We start from the raw sequence: 21738 nt of genomic DNA, 5'->3' as shown, positions 1-21738 counted from the left end.
TTGAGTCTCCTTTACCTGTGGTCAAAAGGTTACATGTTCATCCTGAGCAGCAGCAGTTCCTCTGTTCACGTGCAGGAATGGGGCTTGATATGTTCCTGTCCGGAGGGCACCCGAGTGTGCAGGATTTGTGCCATAGATTGCAAGGTGTCAGGGCCAGAGATCATCTGTACGGCTCTAGGCACAGCCACCTTGGGCTGAAATAGCGGGTACAGAATAGCTGGCTGCTGCCCAGCTCCTCCATCCATGGCCCAGCCCCAGGTCCATGGAGGCAGAGTCCTGGTAGTCCTCATAGTCCTCGTAGTCCTTATAGTGCTCTCCTTGTTCACCTGGGAGAGGAGAGGAGAGGAGAGGAGAGGAGAGGAGAGGAGAGGAGAGGAGAGGAGAGGAGAGGAGAGGAGAGGAGAGGAGAGGAGAGGAGAGGAGAGGAGAGGAGAGGAGAGGAGAGGAGAGGAGAGGAGAGGAGAGGAGAGGAGAGGAGAGGAGAGGAGAGGAGAGGAGAGGAGAGGAGAGGAGAGGAGAGGAGAGGAGAGGAGAGGAGAGGAGAGGAGAGGAGAGGAGAGGAGAGGAGAGGAGAGGAATGCCAGTGATTTTTTAAATATATTTAAAGTATGAAAGTGTAACAAAGCAAATGGCAAGACAAAAATGTGCTGGTTGTGTTTTCCTCTTTGCAGAAGCAGCTTTCTGGCTCTGTGCTCCAGGATGGTCACCGCCTGTGTTTTCTTCTGGCTGTGACCTCCCGGTCTCTCCAAACGTCACTGCAGTACGCGGAGCCGTGGCTCCCCCGCAGCCCACTCCAGATGGGGAGGACATGGCAAGCAACTCAGCTCCAGGGAGCAAATTGGTGTCAGAAAGAGCAGAGCCACCAGGAGTAAGAGATGGGGGAGCAGATCTGGGGGCCTTGCTCTCACCCATCCCCTTATGGATCAGCATATCCAACGCCGATACTCCATGTGCTGCAACAGCAGCCCAAAATGCCCCCAAACCCCTTGAACACCAGCCTCTGCCATTCCTTTGGGAAGGTTTCTTCATGCACTTGTGTGCCCTTATGGCACCGTCTCTGTTGGACTTTGCACCCCACAGACAGGAAAGCCTCCAGTTTCACCAGCAGCACATGGTGCTGAGCAGGGTCTTTCCCGGGCCTTATTTTGCAGTTGACCTTTAGCTATCACCGAGATGGCATGTTAAACCCACGATAAGGCAAATATTTGCCCAGCATCAAGAGCTGTTGATAGGCAAATTGTCTGGCACCTCCAGCAGCACCTCTCACACAGCGTGGGCAGAGGGGTTGGACCCAGGAAAATCCCAAGCTCCCCTGACCTATCTCAGGTTATTAAAGATACCAGCTACTCCTCTGGCAAGCTCGTCTCCTGGTTTAAAATTCAACTTGCTGTGTGGGCAGCCTTGATTTGTAAGTATGAGGTGCAGGATTTATCTACCTAAACCAACTGAAATCCTGATGGAGCACTTGATGGAGGCTGGGATGTACTTGTCCCATCCTCCAGCAGAAATCCCAAGTGGAGCAGATGAGTTACTGTGCCTCCAAGGTGCCTCTGTGTCCTGCCGAGGTGTCTGTTTGTTGCACACAAGGTTTGGTGCGGGGGAACATATGCTGCTGCCCTCCGAGTGTGTCCTAATCATTTATCACCATCCCTGCTAAAAAAGTGCCTCTTTTCTAATGCAAATTCACCTGGACATCAGCTTTCCAACCTGCTTCTATTGCCACATTTTTCTTCCCTAGAACAGGCAGTCCTTCATCCTCTCCCCTTGCAGGCAATCCTACACTGTAATCAAGTCCACTCCCAGTTTTAATTTGCATTCATTAAACCTCTCCCTGTGATGAATTAGCCCCAGCTCTCTGGTTATCTTTGCGACTCCCCATCCCCAACTTCCCAGCACTGTTTTACCTGCAATTTTGTCATTAGCACCTGGTGTGGAAGCAGCCCTACCTCTGCATCCCTCTCATCGACTGAGCCCTCCACCTCCAAGACAAAACACTTCTTTTGGGTGAATTCAGGGTCTGCTGTTTGTGCTCACGCTATTTTTTTTTGCACCATCACAGCTCTCCCCATGACCAGATGGGACTCTCCTTTCTTTGAATGTCACTGGCTACTAAACACTGGTCCCAAGGCAATCATTAATTTTTCGTCCAGTGTTGGATTCATCCATATTCACCATACTGAGCTCCTAAACTGAGTGATTTCATTTTCAATGCAGGATACTTTGTGTTATTATTATGCCAGCTCTGGTTTTAGGAGCGCTAATGCTGTTCTAATATTACAGGGCAGGTTTCTCAGACTGAAATCTCTGTTAACCAAAGTCTTTTCATTTCTGCATATTAATGACTGGAGCTCTTCTCCACTTGAATTCAACGGCTCATAACAGATCTCTGCCATTACCCACTCTTGGGTAATGTTAGCTCAGAAATGCGAAGGCATGAAAGACTTTCTGCTCTGAGCTATCAATAAATCTTATATGGAATGTGTTTTTTCTATTGACAGGTGTCCTCTGTTTCCTTTTCTCCTTTATTCCTTCCTCAACACATAGCACTCGCGTGAATCCCTCATTTGTCACTGCAGACTCCCCACCGCACTTCATGCACTAGCGGAAAAGCTCTCGTCCTTTGTCGCATCGATTCAATCTGCTCTTGTCACGCAAAATCTGGTTTTGTTTTGCACTTGCCTGCTTCACTCCTGCCCATTTTGTTATCAGTTTAACACCCTTTTGCTGGAATTCTGTAGTCTGCAGCCAAAGGAAAAAAAAAGAAAGAAAGAAAGAAAAAAGCCTACTTTCCTACCCAGAAACGATTGGCTTTTGTTGTTTTCTGCCCACCTTTGTCTTCTCCCACAGAACCTGAACTTTCAGCCGCACATCACAGACGAGGCAGCTCACCCCACTATTCTTTTTTCTTTCTCCAACTCTTAGAATAATCTCCCATCCGCTCCCCCCTGCCAGCTTATTTTTTTCTTCAGGCTCACAGGGTCTCTCTGAAGCCTTTTGCTGACCTGCGTAACTCCATGTGATGCTCCATCTGTTGTTGACTTCTACGTGTTTACTTGCTAAAGGGAAATCTGAAAAAGTGACTTCGAGATCTGGCCAATGTCACTGTCATTCCTCAAAAATAAGGTCTCGGCTCGTGGAGACGCAGGGGTGCAAGCCAGGAAGGAACAACGCCGCGCTGGCTTGCACGGCCCCCAGCAGTGAAGTCAGGGCTGTTTAGCTCAGAGGGGTCCCCAGCATGTCCGATCTGTCCCCTCTGCTCCACCGGGGGGGTGCGAGGCATGGGCAGCATGGTGGGCACCCTGCCCAAGGGCAGCCAAGGACTTTCTGCTCTCCAGAAGAGTCCGTAACCCTCTGGTTTGAGCTGGGACCAGCACATGTGGGCCTGTTTTAGAGGGATTCAGAACCTGATATTTCGTCATTACCAAGACTCCACATTCTGAAGGTGTGCCCTGGTTTATGTGTATATAATTCCCTCTCTGTTCTGTCTCCATACAGCCATACGAGATGCCAACAACAGGACCTCCAGGTCAAGTATATTTATACACACAGGTATATGTGCATGGCCGGTGAGGTGTACTTAAAACAGTTTATTTCAGAAATAGCATCATTTTTCCAGGCGGAGGAGAACAGCCTCTCTTATTTTTCTGTGCCACTTGTATTTTTGGGCTTGGCAAGGCAAAATGCCAGGGAACGACAGCGTGTTTACCTAAGAGCAGTTAAAAGAGCTGTGTAGCAATCAAGGTATTGAGTGGGCCGGGCTGAAAATAGATCAGCTTGGAAAGGCTTTGATCAGAAATGTTCAGCAAGAGACTGGATGGCCGTGAGCAGTGGTAACAACCCACAGAGACTTTCACTTTTGGGGAACGTGTCCATCTTGCCGAAGGTAATTAGCTGTGATGATTTTGGGCAGTGTGTCTGTGGCGTGTCTCGCTGCCTCACGGTGCCACAGTTCCCCCAGCTGTGGGGAATGAGTTGTCCTCTTCTGTCCTTTAAGGTTTAACTTTCTAGGTCAATGCTGAGGTGAGGAGAGATGTGGAGGATCCCCCTGCCCAAGGTGCATGGTCCTTCCTCCAGTCACTCCTGGACCTTATCGTGAAATGGGAAGCATCACAGGAAGTGTGATATTTGGGGAACAGGAATCATCTCTTTCAGCAAAAACCTCCTTTGAAAGGTGTTTGTGGCCCCACTGGGACATCACTGAGTCCTTCACCTCAGCCCTTCTGGGGAAATTATTTTTGTTTAATCCCTTGAAGCTCTCACCAGGAAGGCCTCCAACACTTCTCAAGGCCGATAAAGTTTTGCCTCGGCCTTTCTTGATGAGCGGACAGGCTCTGCCCCCTGCCAAGCCTAACCTACCCACGTGCTCACCAAACTATTCGCCTGCGGCTTCACGTATCTCACTTTATATATCACCTCGTGCCAGCTCTCCTTTCTGGGCATGTCTACGTCGCTATTTTGGCCCGGGGTCTGGCATGTCTCTTGGCATCCTGACAGCCACGACAGATTACAGGAGAAGAAAGTGCTCGGCAGGTCCAGGAGAGCGCTCGGCCTGTGGGAGGAAAACTCGGGCACAGGCCGGGCGCTGGCAGGTGTGGGTACACGACAGGGCTGGTCACAGGCCCTGGGCTTGAGCCGGGCAAAACAAACATCGTCCTGTCTTTGTAGCACTTTGTTTGGAAGCGTTTCCGGCCCTTAATTAACTTATTTTGTAGCAAATGGCTTGGGATTTTGCACTGGGGGGGCTTTTCCAGCTGCTGGGTCTGTGACCAGGGAGGGACAGGACGACACAAGGCCCAGAAGATACAAGGCCACGAAACCAGGGGATCTCCTCAAACCACCACCTGTGGAGCTCATTCTGGATGTGGGTGCCTATTGTTACCACAAAAGGCACCTTTAGTTCACGCTTTGCGTTTCCAGGCCCCGGGCTCTGTACGCCACCGGTGGGGAGATGCAAAGGCTCCATTTGAGGCGGGTTTGAACGTGGCCCTGAAGCTCTGCACAGGCTGCAGGGCTCATGGGGTCGGTGCTGTTCTGGATGATGCCGCTTGCATCTGTCCCCTCGAGCCCTGCAGATATGTAAAGTTTTATTTTTCAGACTCCACAGGGAGTAGCTTGAACGTGGTCCAAGCGATGACCCATCCAACCTCCAGCGACACATCCGCACAACCAAGCTGAGGGTGTCAGGACTGCTGGCTCCAGGTCTCCCCCTCCGTGCCATAAACCCCAGGGTACTGTAGCACTGTGAAGGAGGCCAGAAACCAAATTACTATTTGAATACCGTGACACCGGCCATGCAACTCTCCTTAACGGATTTTGCAAATTGCCTTGCTACCCACATCGGTCCTCTCCTGGATCAATTAACAGCACAAGCCTCATTGACTGCTGCACGCACTGCCGCATGCCTACTGCTCTGAAAAAAAACCAGGGAGGAAAAAAAACAACTGTCGGCACTTCTGGTTTTAGCAAGAGGAAATCAGTATGAAAAATAAAAAAAGACAGACCTTTTCAGTGCCACTACTTTCGTCCTGGGCTGTGCTGTGCCGGTTTCCTGCTCTCTAGTAAAGATGAAGAGATTTCCAAACGCGTACGCTGTACAAGGATCAGCAGTTTGCCGGCTGACTTCTGCTCGTCAGAGAGATCTGCCAATGGCAGCAAGTTCGTGACATCTCCTAAGTGAGCCTGGAGGGGCTGGGTCCTCAGCCTTGGGAAGCAACGGGCTGCAGTGTGGTGCAAAACAAGATAGCAGGGAAATGCATGACCTTCCATCGTGAAGCTGAAGGTCCTGCCTGCCTGGTGGGGGATGTGGTGATGGCACTTTTCTATCCAGCAGCCATAGCCAGGGCTACGTTTTCTCTTGCATCCTCTAGTTGGAAGTGAATGTGAAAGGAAATATCAAGCTCAGCATGGAGACCAAGCACAGGTTTTCGGTTTATGCCTGAATATTGCAGGTTTATGTGCAGTGATGGCCATCAGAAATAGAGGAGTTGGTGGAACACCTCCTAGCCCCTGGCACAGCCATTTGCAGCCTGGAAAAGCCCCTGAGTCTTTCTAGGAGAGAGCCTATGTTAGTCTGGGTGGATTTTCAGCTGGGGGCTCTTTTAGACCATCCCAGATATCACTGGGTCACAGCCCAGGCATTGGGGTTGGAGAATGACTGCTTTAAGGGAGATGATTTTGGATGTTGAGGCAGACGGCAAGAAGACATGGCACGAGTCCTGCATGACCGCAGCGTGAGCAGAGCAACAACACCCAGCATTGCAGCTGGGGCAGGAAGGGGCAGCGCTGGGGCTGGGGGCTCGGAGGTCTCTTTCCTTGCTCCTCCAGGGGCTGGCCAGCTGGCTGTGGTCTGTCCCTGATCCTGACGAGCTGGCTGTGCTGTGACCCTGGTCGCCGTGAGGCTGCAGCACCATGATCCAGCTGTGCATGAAGCTGCAGCAAGAAAATAACTCTGGGACATGGCGTATTTCCCTCTGGCTTCTGTCTGTGCCTTTTGGATGCTCAAATTAAGGCATTTTTAAATTTTCTTTCTAACATCAGTGTTCCTCTACTTGCTACAACAGTTTCAGCTTTAAAATGGACAAAAGTCAAAACTGGAAATTCGTTAGTGCTGTTTCAGTGGGAAAGGTACTCGCCAACATCACAGTCCCAGTCTGTTCACCCCAATTTTAGCTCCAGGAGGACTGCTTGGACTGCCTGTTCACCATCTGGGGCAAAGGTATCACATGTAGCACACTGCCTATGAAAAATAGACACTGCTCCTGCCCAGCCCACTGGCTGTAGGGACGCTTTAATTTAGCTCCTGCTGTGGACACAGAAACACTCAATTATCTGGGCTCAGGGGCCTGATCCTGCTCCCAGGCGAGCTCCCCAGAGGTGCTCGGTGCCTGCTGTCCCCAGCAGCGCAGTGCCACTGGAAATCCCAGGTGCCCAATAATCCCTGCATAAGCAAGCACAGGCGTCTGCCCATCAGCCTGCTCCATCCCCGTTTGCATTCAGTGCGCATTTAGAAGCAGGCTTAATAAAAATACCGTGGCTGGATAACACTCTCCTGCAGACCGCACGCATTTCATATCACCTCGGCCTAATGCCACATTCAAAACTTGGCTGCAAACCTGGGAAAATCGTTTGCAGGGCTACTGAAGCTCAAAGAATAGCTCCAGCTGAGGGCTTATTGGGTTTTTCAGGCAGGGCTTACACGGTTAATATAGGGATCTGGTTATTTTTGAGGAGAGAGTTCCTGGGAGGAAAAGCAGTGGGTACTAGGACCCAGGCACGATGGCTGCATTTTCCCCTGGGTCCGTATGCAAAAATATCAGGAACTATTGCATTTTCTAAACAGGGGACTTATTTGATAGTGGGGAGGACAGGGTCTGCGGTACGGGCATGGACAGGGTTCGGTCCCCCACTAATGCCATATTTGCCCGTTTCCCTTTCTAAGTAGCGAAAAAAAAAAAAAGCCCCATGCGATGTTTGTCAGAACTAGTGAAATTTCTTAGTGATAATTGGGGTTTGCCATCGATTATCACAGCTAACATACCCAACATCTTCATCACCACTGCAGGAGGGTGCTGGCTTTTTGTCATCCAGCCCAGAAATCCCTGCCATTTTGGTCGGGGTGCCGGGCAGATGTGATCGGGTTCTGCCTGCCTCCCCACCTCGCCTTCTGCAGGGCTGGAGACCTGCAGCCTACAAGGCTTGTAGAAAGAGGCGTGAGGGTAGAGAGGGAAGGGAAAGAAAGGGGGATTTATTATTTATTGGCACATGGGAACCCATCCAGGGGCTCAACCTGAAGCCATATATCTAGGGAAGGTCCGGTCACTAGGAGAAGCACTTGTCCCTCCAAACACCAGTCCTGTGGTTTCCCAAGGAGCAAGGGGACCTGTTACTGACCCCAGTGTCTTGTTCTCTGTATCTCCTCAGGTTTTCTTCGGGCCCCAGTAGGTGTCCATATCAATTTCCGTCTCTCCCCACTTCACAGCAGGGACCTGCTCTGTGCTGCCTCCACTCCAGGAAGGTATTTTCTGACCTAAGTGGGTTTCTAGGTGCTGATGCACCACGGATGGGCCGTTCTGTGGCATTTGGCTCCACCTGGGTCCACACCAGCATCCCTTCAGCCTGGATGCAAACAGCAGCCATGCTCCCGCGTGGACATAAAACCATGATGCTGTGAGCCCTGGCGGTGATCTAAAGTGCAGCGATCAGCTGTAGGACCAGGCACGAGGGCACACGTGTAGGTTTTGGAGGACAAATGGGCTGCTTCACTACCAGACCCCGTCCCCGGCACATCAGGCTGGGGGTTTTGCCTCCACGCGGAGCAGCTCAGCCATCAGCGGGGCTGCGCAAAACAGCAGGCTGCAGGAAGGAGCAAGCAGCGATCCTCGGCCCCGATCACTGCTGCTGGTGGATTAATCCCTGCCCTGTGCTCCCGGCCGGCCAACAGGGGCTTGTTAAGCTCATTTTGTGTCTCTGGCTTCAGGTTGCAGCCTGGCACCTTAAAATAAACCAGCGCTGAGTTCGAGTTGACTTAAAAAACAGGGTGGTAGGTTAGAGATGGAAAAGGAAAGAAATCATGGAAGGAGCAAATCCGAACCACTACTGCTCTTGTTGCCATTGTTTCTTGTCACCATTGCTTCTCGTCTCTTTTTTCTGGAGAGCCATCCTCTGCCGGAGGAGCAGCCGTCCTGAAAGCTTGGAAGCATTGCGGAGGAAGGGGGAGAATTATTTAAAAACCAACCCCCTTTCTTTAAAAAATGTGAAATTAAAACCATAATCAGATGTTTTCACTGCTCAGGAAATGTGAGGGCAGAAACAGGGGAGAAACGCCTGGAGGGAAGAAAAGCTTTCCCCTAGCTTTGTTGAACGTTGGCACCGGAGCAGACAGACGAAGAAGAAATAAGAAAAGGGGAGTTTGAGGAGGGGGCTTGGGGGCTGGTTACTGCTTCTCTGCTCCCTCGGCACACGGGGCTGGCAGCTCCAGGTAACGTTTGAGCGAGTCTCCCGGCTCATCTGCCTGTGGCTTTGGGTTGTTTCGGGGCCGGGCTGAGGCTGCCAGTCATTTAAAGTTAGCTTTTACGTGCTCACACCGAGGAGAGCTGGGCTGGTTGGAGCGAGCGTTACAAAGCCTCTTTCTAGGAAAGGAGCTTTACGCAACAGAAGGCAAAATAGGTCGTTGTCAAGGTTTAGGGCATTCGCAAAAGAAAGTAAACAAGCGGGTGAGATGGGAGGTCGGCTCGGCGCGGTGCTGGGCAGGATCTGGCCCTGGGCTTGGTGCAAGGCCATGCGTGCCGGAGGGTTTCCTGGGAGGGAAGTCAGCCTCATGCCTGGGGCGGTGCGACTCTGCCCTGATTCCCTCTGTGATCCCTGGCAAACCAGTCGATCCCAGTGCCCCATCCAGACAGAGGGAGGAATCGCCACCCCGTGACACCCAAGGGTGTTGTCTGGGGGCAGGGCTTGCAGCCGGGCAGCCGGAGCAGGAGCTGACATCGCTGCTGGTGGGAGCAGGAGGGTAACAGGGACAGGAGGATGGCGCTGGGGCTGTTTGCTGGGGTGGGCAGGAGGCTGGAAGGCCAGATCCTGTGGGTCCATGGGTGGGATGGACCCACCGTGGGTGTGGGATGGACCCACCATAGGTGTGGGATAGACCCACCTGTGTGGGGTGGGATGTGCTGTTGCCATCCCTGCCCGTTCCCCTCAGGAACCTGCCGGGGGTCCCATCCAGGCCACCTCCAGCCTCCCCTCTGTCCCTTCCCCGCCACGGTCCCCCAGAGATTAAGACGCAAAAAGACCCAAACCCAAGCCAAAAAAAATAACAACCGCCACCCCACTGCAAAAGCACCGCAGGTCCCTAAAAACGCCTCTCAGCCGTTCACCAGCCAACCCTCCGGGATGGTTCCCAGCCCAGGCACCGTCCCACCGCCCCCAGCCCTTCGCGGCCCCAAAGCTTGGGGTCCGGGCTGGGGGGGATGCCGGGTCGTGCCCCCGTGCATCGCCAGGGAACACTCCGTGCTGGCGGTTTGTGGGGCTGCGGGGGCTCCTCTCCCACCCAGCACATCTGCCAGCCGCCTGGCCCCGCCGCCAGCCGCCCAGTACATCTTGTTTGTGTTTTTCCACGAGCACACTCCCAGCGGGTTATGTCAGAGGTGAGGAATGCAGGGCCACCCTGTGTCATGAGATCAGACTTACAATTTTAGGCTGAAGGCTTTTTTTTTTTTTTTTTTTTTTTTTTTACCGTATTTGCTGGGAAGCAGTGCGCCCGCGGGGGCCCCGGAGGGGTGGGAGAGACCCCCTCGCCTCCGTCCCTCCTTCCCGGCCCTCGCTCCTCGGGAGGAGCGGATGGGGCCCGGCTGCTGGAACAAGCTCTGCCTCTGTTCCTCGCGAGGAGCAAGAGAGGGAAGGCAGGGAATTGAGGCGGATGAAAAGGCAGCAGTGAAAGGCTGCCGGGCGCCGCGCCAAGCTCTCCGAAAACGCTGGCGGAGAGAGGCGGCGGCGAGCTGCAAGCGGGTCACCCCCCGGGGGGACAACGTCCGAGCCCCGGTGCCCCCAGAACGGCATCGTCCCAGGGGCTGAAAGCACCGGGGGAGGCACGAAGCCACCCGGGCTGGCGGGGAGGCTGGGAAGCTGGGCTGGGAGCTCCTTCCGTGAAGGGTCTGACCCAAAGCACCACACGCATCTGTGCCTTCTCCCCGTTGCATCGCTGGGAGCCAAGCCTTGCACCCCACCTTTCTAAAACGTCTTGCCTCTGCCCCGCACAAGTCCTTCTGCTCCAGGGGAGCGGGTGCAAGCAGCACTGCCGCTGTCCTGGTGGGCTGCTGCCACTTAGGGCGCACACCCCGCTCCCCAGCTAGGGCAGAAAGAGGGGTGGGTTGGGTCTGGGAACCCACCGGGGTGGGCAGCAGGGCTGTGACGGTGCCCAGAGCCCCCCCGGGCCTTGGTGCAGGGAAAGGCTCCCTTCTCGGCTCCGACCTGGATTTCGTTTCCCTTTTTTTCTCCCCCTTTTCCTGACATAGTTGCGGCGGTAGGTATTCTGAGATGGGAAAGCCAAAAAGCGAGGAGAAACACTTCCACCGATCACGTCCAAAGCGAACACCGCTGCTAGCTTTGTTTTTCTTCTGTGTTGTTGTTCTGTTTTGCCTTACGGAGGGTTTTGACATGGTGGTGTTTTGTTCTTTGTCAGAAGGAAAACAAACCCTGAAATACCAAATTCTTTCGCACAATGGACTTTCCTTTCTCTGATCGTCCCTGTGAGATGGGCCTCTTGCAGCTCTCTCCTCTTCCCAGAACAAGAGAACAAATACTAGGAAATCTGGAGAGATGAACTGCGAGGAGCTGGCCGCAGCAGAGGAGTGTGGACCAGCCCCATCCTGCTCAGCACCCCCGCTTCTGGCTGGTCCCCCCGGGGGGCAGCTGAGCCTCCAGCCAGCCCCGACGGTCCCTCTGCTGCCAGTGGCTTTCTGCTGAGCCCCTCGGGCTCCTTTCCGAGCCCCTGCGAGTGATGGTAGGGGACAAATTCTGTTCCTCATCTCTTATCCTGGACCCTCTGTCGTCTGCTGCCCCCGTTTGCCATGTCACCTCCATGTGCCTTCCCAAACTCCTTCAGAGTCCCAAGAATCTCGTTGGGAGGTTCCTCCTTTTGTGGCAAATCCTGGTCTTTGGGTCCTCTCCGTGCTTGTGGTCCTATGGAGAAGCGGAAGGCACTGGAGGGTGTCCCGAGGGAATGAGCGAGGTGACCAGCAGGGACAGGAGGAACCAGCAGAGAGACCCTCGGACTTGCTGGGCAAGGGGGTGGAGATCCCACCAAAGCTGAAGGTGATGAGCTGAGAGCGAGGGGCTGGGTGCTGGCTCACAGAAGTGAGGAGAGGGAGGCTATCGGTCTGTGGGGTCCTTGGGGAAATGAGGCTTGTGTAGCGGTTCGGGACGTGATCTTTTCTTTCTTCCCTCTCTCCTTGTCTGCCTTCCCTTTCATAAAGTTGGGCTTTGGTAAGATTTCCTGTTTTATCACCTGGGGCGGAGGAAGCAGAAGTCACGGGATGGTCTGAGACTGGGTTTAATTTTTGGAGGGGTTTGTATGGGGAGAAAAGGGAGGCTTGAGGCAGCTTTTAGCAACAGCCCTACACACTGAGCCAGCACCTTACGACCGCCATGCAAGGGCTGGAGAAGGGATTGCAGGTCCATCTGCAACCATCGGATCCAGAAAACTCCTGCACTATAAATGCCACGAAGAAAGAAGCTTGGCTGTCATCGCATCTTCAGGTGCCCGGCATGCTTTGAGGAGCAGAAATCACCATTAGCAATGATAATATATATTTATACTGGTTCACTTCAGCTGCAGAGAACTCATTTACTTTCATCACTCTCCTTCAGCTTGGGGGAAACAGACGGACACCGCTCAGCAGCCTCGCGTCACTTGGCAGCGAGCAGCACCCCTGGGAAGCCGGAGCCTGTATCAGTTCCCCTGCCCCAGACGGGGACTCCATCTCCCAAACAAGAAGTTATCTGGCCTTGCCATTTGCTTATCTAATCAGCGCTATTTTCCCAATTGCAAATGAATATCCTGAAATGCGTACTGCTTGACTTCACGGCCGGATTTTTATCCATGTCTTGGGCAGACCCGAGGATCCAGGGCAGCAACCTCCCTCCCTGGCTGAGCCGGGCAGGCGGCTGCTGGTGCGAGAGGCTCGGCAGCGAGATGTGCTGCCCCTGCCAGAGCAGATACCGTGGGTTCTTTATTTCCTAATTGTCGCTTTTTCGATGACTGCTTCAAAGAGATACGAGGAACACGGAAAGAACAGTGCTTCCCCTGTCGGGGATAGGGAGGAAAAGGCAGAAAAGCGACCGAAAGAAGAATGCGGTGAAAGGCACCACCACAGCCAGGGGCCTGGCTCCGGCCTTGCTTGGAGCAGTGTAGACAGGCAGGTTATAAAGACTACGAGATCTGACTCAGGTGCTGGAACTCGAGCACCGAAAGAATGAGGAAAACTTAATTTAGAGCAACTACTCTGTAGAATATAAACGGGATTTTCAAAGCACCGAAGTCCATCAGCATCGGGCAGTGCAGTAATTTCAGTTTTAGGGTCAGATCTGACAACGAGGGGCACAAGAACCAGCTCTTTAACCTGATGTGAAGTGGCTCGGTTGGATCACTGTTGTTGGAAGGATTTTCTGCCACAAGCTCTCCGTGTTGTTCAGTTATCTTCCTGCTGGGCTTCCCCGCAGCCAGCCCAGGCTCATTTCCCCAGGCTCCCAGCTATCATTCCGCTCTCTATACCAAATACCTACACAGCTCTGCCACCCCCTGACAGCTCACTTGGGTTTGTCCTGTTCTGCTGGATGACCACCCAACCTTTCCCAACCTATTTTTTCCCTACTTTTTGTAACCATTTTGCTCTCTGCTCAGATTCACGATGGGACTGCGCTTGCCCGTGCTCTGCCCTATGAAACTCACTGGATGAGCATCCCACACGCTGGGATGGTTGAGCAACTCGACTCCTTTACACAGAGGAACAACGAGGTAGAGCAGGTAAGCCTGACTGTGAGGCCCAGGCCAGCCCCTGTGGAGCAATAGGACAGGGCTTGCAGGGAGCTCTCGTCCCTTGGTGTTTGCCAGGTTCCCGTGGGGAGCCAGGCAGAGCTACCTGGCTCGCTTGGGTTCAGCTGGCTGTCCCTCCTGGCCGCCTCTGAGGTCACTGGTCCCCTTGTTGGTGAGGAACTTGAGGCTACACCTTGGAGGAGCATCTGGTCATGGATGATCTATCCGAAGGCTGAGGACGCTGGAGGATATGAGGGCCCTGGGCTGGGACATGCATCACTCCGGAGTACGGCCAGGGCTCTTCTACACCATCGCTGCATCCAGGAGCACCAGGTAACCCGGTCCCACGAGCACATAGATCTCCACACCTCGTAATTCCTCTGGTTCCCGTGGAGCAGTGAGGGAGCCCCAGGATCCCCTGGTGGTTTTGGCTCTCCCCCACTGAGATTCACCCCTCTACTCCTCCTTGCTCTTAGGTCCTGCACGGCAAAACAGAAGCGGTCCCAGAACATCCCCAGCGATGGACATAATGCATAATTCCTTATGCTAGCTGAGTGTGTGGCCATTGCTGCCTCACAGCTGGCCACAAGGAATCAGAGGACACCTTCAGGATGCCCAAGGGCACTTAGTTAGCTCCTGAGAAAGCCACTGCAGAAAAGGGGCGTAGGGAGGCTTTCGGGCAGCAGCAGCTCGGTGATTTAATCGACTTCTGCCGGCTTTTTCCCAGGCATATCCTGTCCGGCTTGCATTGAACTGGCTGCCAGCGAGGCGAGTCAGTGGCAGCCAACTTCCAGTGACCAAGACTAGCCTCATTTCAGTCCTCGGCAGCTGATTCATGCTTTGGTCTTCTGCCCCACCCAGCCTGCAGTGAGTTCAGCACGTCTCCCCGAGCATCGCCTTCCTGCCTTCCAGGCTCTCCCTCCTCCAGAGATCTTCCCACATCCACGGCCCAGCCCTCTGCCACCGGGCCTCTCCGTTCGCCTGGACTGGACACCACGCAAGGCAGGAGCCAGCAGCTCGTTGGCTTTACTTCGTCATCATCTAGGAAAAATGCTAGCCTATGCTGGCGGCTCTGCTTCCTCTTGCACCATCTGCTGTTCGGCACGGCCATCAAGGCAGGCGGGTTTATCTCCATCACCCCTTCTCCCGGCGAATGGCCACTTCTGGGGTCACTGCTCCTGTCTGGCACTGCTGAAGGTGGCTTTGGGAAGTGGAGCTGCCCGTTTCTTTGCATTTTCTGAGGCTTTTGCTAAGGCAGTAGCTCAGAAACATCAGGCTGTGCTCAGACCAATGACCTCCACAAATTTCTCCACCATGCAAGAGCACCCACATGTCCTGCTGTGCTGCCGTGGCCTGTAAGATCTACTCATGGACACTGCAGCATATACTCCAAATTTGGAAAGAAAATAATAAAAAAGCATGGCGATGGGCTGATGGAAACACTTGGTATCCCACCAGCTCTGCACCACCGGGTAGCGCTCACGTTTGGTCCCGGTGACGTACCCGTCTATAGCGTGAGTTAAGAATCAAAACCTGATGGTTTCCTGCGGGACCTGGACCTAAACGATGCGAGCATGTGTGGTCCCTTTCCTTAATAACCACTGAGTGGAGCCAAATGGTTTCTCTCTCTGACAGATGGGCTGCTCACAGGTGCTGTTGGAGGCTGAGAGGAGGAAGATCACAGGAGATGCCCTGATGGGCTCTGTCACCAGCTTGAAGAGAAAGGAGCAGATGAGAAAGGGCTCCCTGCTTCTACCAGGCTGTTCAGATGCAGTACAACAACACAAACATTTATTATTTTTTTCCCCTCTATTCTTGTGGGTCAGGAAAATATTATTGCTGCAGCTTAAAGACGGGAGACTGGGATATGTCTTAAAGACAGGAGGCTGCGATACGTCCTCTGGGACAGAAAGGATCTGCTCACGTAGCACGGGGCCCAGAAGAAGCAGGGTTGTGTCAGAATGGCATTCCGTAAAAAAACAGAAAACAAAAGCTTTTCTTTCTCCCTAAATAAATCAGTGCTGTGTTTCCTTTGTGGTTCACTTTTAAAGGCTTGCTGAATTTAAGGAGGATGTGGTCACACGCATTGGAAACTCCAGATGCAAAAATATATAAACACAAATCTGCACTAAAGTCACATTTCTGAGGAATTAAACCTCATGTGCTTTCACTCTATTTTTCTTGCAGGGCGATGGCAGGCTGCTATAGTTATCATGTCCCTTGGAGAGCATTTGCCCACTCCATCTGATATCTCCTCCTTCATTTCTTTGTCAGGATCCAGTCTTTTATTATTTACTGATGTCATTGTAGCCTAGGAGAGAAATCAACACAGGAATGAATTATGGCCTGTGCTGGTAGGACATTTCACTCTGATTGTTTGATTTTAGTGTGAACAAACTCTGGGTAATTAAAGATGAGCTCAAGCTACAACACTCACTTCTGGCTTCTGAGTCGCCCTAAGCGGGGAGGAGGCTGGACCGATTATTTCACGTGTGTCCTTAGGACGGTGAGATCCTTCAGCAGAACCCGGACCTGCAGGTAGCTCTGAGTTTTGAAGAAACCTAGCGTTAGAGCAAGGCAGCTGCATTTCCACTCAGGACACTTTTACCAGATTTAAAATCAAAATCAAAATAAATCTCAGAATCACTGGGATGAAAACATCATTTGTGGCTGCACGGCTGCTTCAGGCATGGCGTCCTCCAACCTGCAGCACTTTTCCATCCCACCTACAGCACCCGAGGGAGAGGGAAAGCAGCACCCTGGTGTCTGTGTCTGAGATGGGAGATGCACCTGGGCACCGACGTTCAGGCACCATTTCTGCAAAGGCTACCACCAGCATCCTTGGTTCCTGCACAGAAAGTAACTCCAAATGTCACCTACAAATAAATAGAGCAGAGCAGAGCAGAGCAGAGCAGAGTAGAGTAGAGTAGAGTAGAGTAGAGTAGAGGAGGATAGGATAGGATAGGATAGGATAGGATAGGATAGGATAGGATAGGATAGGATAGGATAGGATAGGATAGGATACGATAAAATAAAAATAAATAAAATAAAATAAAATAAAATAAAATAAAATAAAATAAAATAAAATAAAATAAAATAAAATAAATAAATAAATAAAATAAAATAAATGAAATGAAATGAAATGAAATAAAATAAAATAAAATAAAATAAAATAAAATAAAATAAAATTAAAGATAAAAAGGCCAGAATCTTGTTTTCTCATTGAACAACAAAACTTCCTCCATGCAAAAACAAAGTTTCGGGGCTTTAGCTTGTGGTTTGCAACTCCTGGACATCACTTAGACAAACGCTCTGCTGTTAGATGAAGGCCACAGTTTCCAGCCAAGCCTTTGACCTGCAGAGTGAAGCCCATTCCTGTGTGACTCACAAGGTAAAATCACCACCACCAAAAGTCTTGGGAGCACAGCCTGGCTCACCTGCCCTGTAAAACGTTGCTGTGGCACAAGCAGGTATGGGGCAGGACTTTTCCCACCGGGAGGAAAGAGGACACGGTCCCTCTTTGGGTGTGACAATTTTGGGGTTGGCAAGGTGAGGGGCTTTCGTGGTGGTGGGTGGAACGAGGAAGTCACCGAGACGCTGAAAACAGATAACGAATAAAATGAATATTTATGCCTCCGGGGGGAAAAAAATGCAGGACCTGGGAAAATATTTTCTATTTAAGTCCTTCTATAGGGCAGTGGTTATTGCACTGGTGGCCACGACTGCTCCCAGTGCTTGCACACCTCAGGGTGGACACCTCGGTCCCCAGGGACCCAGCGTCGGGTGATGCTGGTGGCATTGCTGAAACCCAGAGGGAAGCCGCTCGGGGAGGAGAGCGCCCCAGCCCAGCAGAGGCACCGCAGCCCCTGGGGGCACCTGGAAATCCCGGTGGGCTCCGAGCGCCCTCCAGCCACGGGGTGAAGGCCCTGATGTGATCGATGGCCTGTCCCGCCAGAGGCTGGATGGAAAATATGGATTTCCTTTAAGTGCTCAGGGGAGGGACGGACTCTCAGATGCAGTCGTCTCTTTGCTCACAAGCAGTGAGAGTGAGGACTGCCAGGGCTCGAGTTTGCCTCGTATACACTGACCCCCACGGGCTGAGCACCAAATCTGACGTTGCAGCACCCGGCTGGGGCCCTCTGCTTGTGGTGGGCTTGTCTTTCCTTGGGGACAAAGGGATTACAAGGACAAAAACCCCTCACATGCCATCTTGAAGGCTCCATTCAGGCACCAGGAGGATAACACTGAATTAAATCCCCATAACGCACAAGATCCCGTGTTTGTACACCAAACCTCAAGGCAGACGCCTGGCTCCCATGGGGGCCAGCCCTGAGGTGCCACCTCCTGCTGCTCCTTCTCCCAAACGCCTTGTCCTCGCTGGAGGAGGTTTTCAAGCCAAGGCACACTTTTGGACCCAAACTTCAAGGCTATGTGAGATCAGGCACTGAGGCAGAAGAGGCTTTAACCAACGCGTTTCAATTAAAAGTCAAGGCTGAATCACTGCAAAGTGCTGGAGACGCGAGTCATTAATACTGGAATGCAAGTTCGGATTTATTTATTTATTTATTTTTTAATAAAAAGCTAAAAAGGCCCTTAATCGACAGGCACTTGAGTTTCCTGTGCTAGGGTGGCAGAGCTACCTGAGCTCTGGCACAGCCAGACCTGGGGCCAAGCTACCAGGCAGGTGTGACCAAAGGGATTGTGCCAACACGGACAGCCGGCCTCATTCCCTGGAGAATGAGCACATCTGGGACACGGGGGCAAGCCTCTGAGCCTTTGGGCTGGTGACGGCAACCGGCCTTTTGCCTGGGCATCTCGGCCAGCATCAAATCTTCACGGGTGCAACCGGCGATTTAAACACGAGGTGAGCATCCTCGGGCAGAGAGGATGAGGATGGGCTGAGCTGCAGGCGCTGGCTCTCAGCACAGGATTTGCTCTCAGCATTCAGGGTTTGGTAACTCTCTCCCCACGTGTATAGGGCCGGTTTTGTGGCACAGCAAGGCACGCTGATTTTCCTGCCTTCCAGCAGCAAGAGGAGACCCGCAGCAGGAGCACGGAGAGGCAGGAGCTCATCCCCGTGCAAGCAAGCCCTGATGGGAGTGCAGGGGCTTGAAGCTAAGCGTGTGCTTGAGCACTCGGTTGGGTCAGGGCCAGGGGTGCAGAGAAGAAATTTCCGGCAAGGAGAAACTTCTAGGAAGAACCAAACCCTAGAGGAAGCTCAGGGTGAGGTTTGCGCTTCCTATTTCGGTCTAAAAAAAGCCCTGTCCCAGGAGGGGGGCGAATTTCAGTAATACCCGGTGTGCCTGCCCAGAAGGAGGCTGGATGCAGGCACCCTGTTTTGGAGGGGAAAAAATACAGCTCTGTGGAGTTGAAGCCATGGACATGCATGCCTCAGGCCCTGCACAGTTTGCTGCCAGCCTAAAAATTCCCCGGTGCCGGGAAATGATCTCGAACCTCATGTGTATGTTGCTGCAGCTTGGCTTGTGTTTGGAGGGATGCATCTGGCTGATTGTGCCACCGGGGTCCGTGAAACGAGCTAGGGGAAGGCAGGCAGCAACAGGACTTCCCGAGTGAGGAGAAAAAGAAAGGAAAAAAAAATGAAAAAAGGAAAAAAAGGAAAAATGGAAAAAAAGGAAAAAAGGGAAAAAGAAAAAAAAGGAAAAAAAAGGAAAAATAGAAAAGGAAAAATGGAAAAGGAAACAAGAAAGGAAAAAAATGGAAAAAAGAAAAAAGAGTAAAGGATGAAAAATGAAAAAGAAAAAGAGATAGAAAGGAAAAGGAAAAGGAAAAGGAAAAGGAAAAGGAAAAGGAAAAGGAAAAGGAAAAGGAAAAGGAAAAGGAAAAGGAAAAGGAAAAGGAAAAGGAAAAGGAAAAGGAAAAGGAAAAGGAAAAGGAAAAGGAAAAGGAAAAGGAAAAAGGAAAAGAAAAAAAAGGAAAAAGGAAAAGAAAAAGGAAAAGGAAAAGGAAAAGGGAAAAGGAAAAGGAAAAGGAAAAGGAAAAGGAAAAGGAAAAGGAAAAGGAAAAGGAAAAGGAAAAGGAAAAGGAAAAGGAAAAGGAAAAGGAAAAGGAAAAGGAAAAGGAAAAGGAAAAGGAAAAGGAAAAGGAAAAGGAAAAGGAAAAGGAAAAGGAAAAGGAAAAGGAAAAAGAAAAGAAAAAGAAAAGGAAAAGGAAAAGAAAAAGAAAAAGAGAAAGAAAAAGAGAAAGAGAAAAGAGAAAGAAAAAGAAAAAGAAAAAGAGAAAGAAAAAGAAAAAGAAAAAGAAAAAGAAAAAGAAAAAGAAAAAGAAAAAGAAAAAGAAAAAGAAAAAGAAAAAGAAAAAGAAAAAGAAAAAGAAAAAGAAAAAGAAAAAGAAAAAGAAAAAGAAAAAGAAAAAGAAAAAGAAAAAGAAAAAGAAAAAAAAAGAAAAAAAGAAAAAGAAAGAGAGGAAAAGTCCCCGAGGAGCCGGGTGGGGGCGGATTTGGGGGCTCGGGGGCCCCTTGGCGGAGCCGGGGGTGGCGGCGGGGAGGCCGCGAGGGGCCGCTGCCATCTAGCGGCACCCGCCCGGCGCTGCCTCTGGGGCGTTATTTATTATTTTTTTCCCCCGTTTTTCGCCCCAAAAGGAACCCCCGCCCCCTCCACCTCCCCGACCCGGTGCTTCCAGGGCTTCCCGGGGAGTCGCGGTCCCTCTGCAGCCCCCAGGGATGGGGACCCCCAGGAAGGGCACCCCAAAACCAGGGGCTGGGGGGGCTCGGCTGCTCTCTGCGCCCCCTGCCCCAGGGGTGCTGTGTGCAGCTCTGCGTGGCAGCACGCTGAGGAGCTTCGTGCGCTGCCCCACGATTTTGCAGCCCCATATGTTTGCAACCCCAATGCATTCGCAGCCCTGTGCCCTTGCACCCCATGTGTCTGCACCCCATGTTTTTAGCCCCATACATTTGCAGCCCCATATGTTTGCAGCCCCATATTTTTGCAGCCCCATATGTCTGCAGCCCCATACGTTTGCAGCCCCATACGTCTGCAGCCCCATACATCTGCAGCCCCATACATCTGCAGCCCGGTTTCCCCACAAAACGCCGCCCGGTTCCCTCGGGGTGCTCTCCCCGTAGCCCCACGCCAAGCCGGCAGCCCCGCGCCAGAGCCGCTTCCGAGGAGGTGCGGCAGCGAGACGAAAACAGCAATTTGCAGCCAGGCAAAAATACCAATTAACGCCGGCAACAGGAACGCGTCACGCAGCACCGGCAGATAAATAAATACCCGGGCACGTTCGGTAGGAGGTCGGGGCTGCAAACGGGGGCGAGGAGCAGCCAGAACCCCCCTTATCACCCCAAAATCACTGCTGGGACGAGCACGGGGCTGGGGCACCTGGTCGATCGTTGTTTTATTATTATTATTTTAATTTTTAGTTTTTAATTTTTGCTCTCATTGGGGCAGAGCCGCCAGCCCCGGGGCCCTGCACGGTTCAGGGGCGGCCGGGGATCAGGGAAAAGCAAACCGCGGCCTGGTCCAAAACCTACAAAGCTTTCACAGCAAAAACACCGCAGCAGGCTGGAAAACCAACACAGCCCCCCCCAGGGCGGCCCACAGCGCTCCGGCCAGGGGCTGCCCCGTGCTGCTGCGGCGCTGGGGGTGCAAGAACCCCATTTTGGGGGTGCAGGAACCCTGCTTTGGGGTGCTAGGGGCCTGCTTTGGGGGTGCAGGAAACCCGCTTTGTGGGTGCAAGAGCCCTGCTTTGGGGGTCCAGGAACCCTGTTTCGGGGGTTCAGGAGACCTGCTCTGGGGGAGCAGGAGCCCCGCTTTAAGGGGTGCAAGAGTCCTGCTTTGGGGTTGCAAGAACCCTGCTTTCGAGGGTGGAAGACCCTGCTTTGGGGATGTAAGAGCCCTGATTTAGGGGTACAAGAGCCCTGGTTTTGGTGTGCAAGAGCCCTGCTTTAGGGGTGCAACAGCCTTGCTTTTAGGGTGTAACAGTCCTGTTTTGGGGTTGTGAGACCCCTGCTTTGGGGAGTGCAAAAGCCCTGTTTGGGGGGAGTACAGAAACTACACTTTGGGGGTGCAGAAGCCCTGCTTTGGGGGTGCAAGAGCCTTACTTTGTGGGTACGGGAATCCCACTTCAGGGGTGCAGGAACCCTGCTTTGGGGGTTGAAGAGTGCTGCTTTAGGGGTGCAGGAGCCCTGCTTTGGAGGTTGAAGAGCCCTGCTTTTGCGGTGCTAGAGCTCCGCTTTGGGGACACAAGATGCCAGC

The 21738-nt window shown here is 52.3% G+C and overlaps 1 long non-coding RNA gene across 2 annotated transcripts; it reads left to right on the top strand.

The window, feature by feature from the left end:
- The first annotated feature begins 6975 nt into the window (after positions 1-6975).
- LOC125182623 (uncharacterized) lies at positions 6976-16566 on the top strand. Of its 2 annotated transcripts, none has more exons than XR_007162741.2 (3): positions 6976-11494; positions 13394-13858; positions 14002-16566. It is a non-coding gene; the product is annotated as an uncharacterized lncRNA (long non-coding RNA). The 2 variants fall into 2 exon arrangements; XR_010829037.1 differs by having other exon boundaries at positions 6980-13516; positions 13604-13858; positions 14002-16565.
- Positions 16567-21738: the final 5172 nt, after the last annotated feature.

The sequence above is a fragment of the Anser cygnoides genome, chromosome 2 (assembly GCF_040182565.1).
Source record: "Anser cygnoides isolate HZ-2024a breed goose chromosome 2, Taihu_goose_T2T_genome, whole genome shotgun sequence".
Classification (NCBI taxonomy): domain Eukaryota; kingdom Metazoa; phylum Chordata; class Aves; order Anseriformes; family Anatidae; genus Anser; species Anser cygnoides.
Note: the sequence above shows the minus strand (reverse complement) of the source record. Positions and strands in the feature narration are given on the sequence as shown.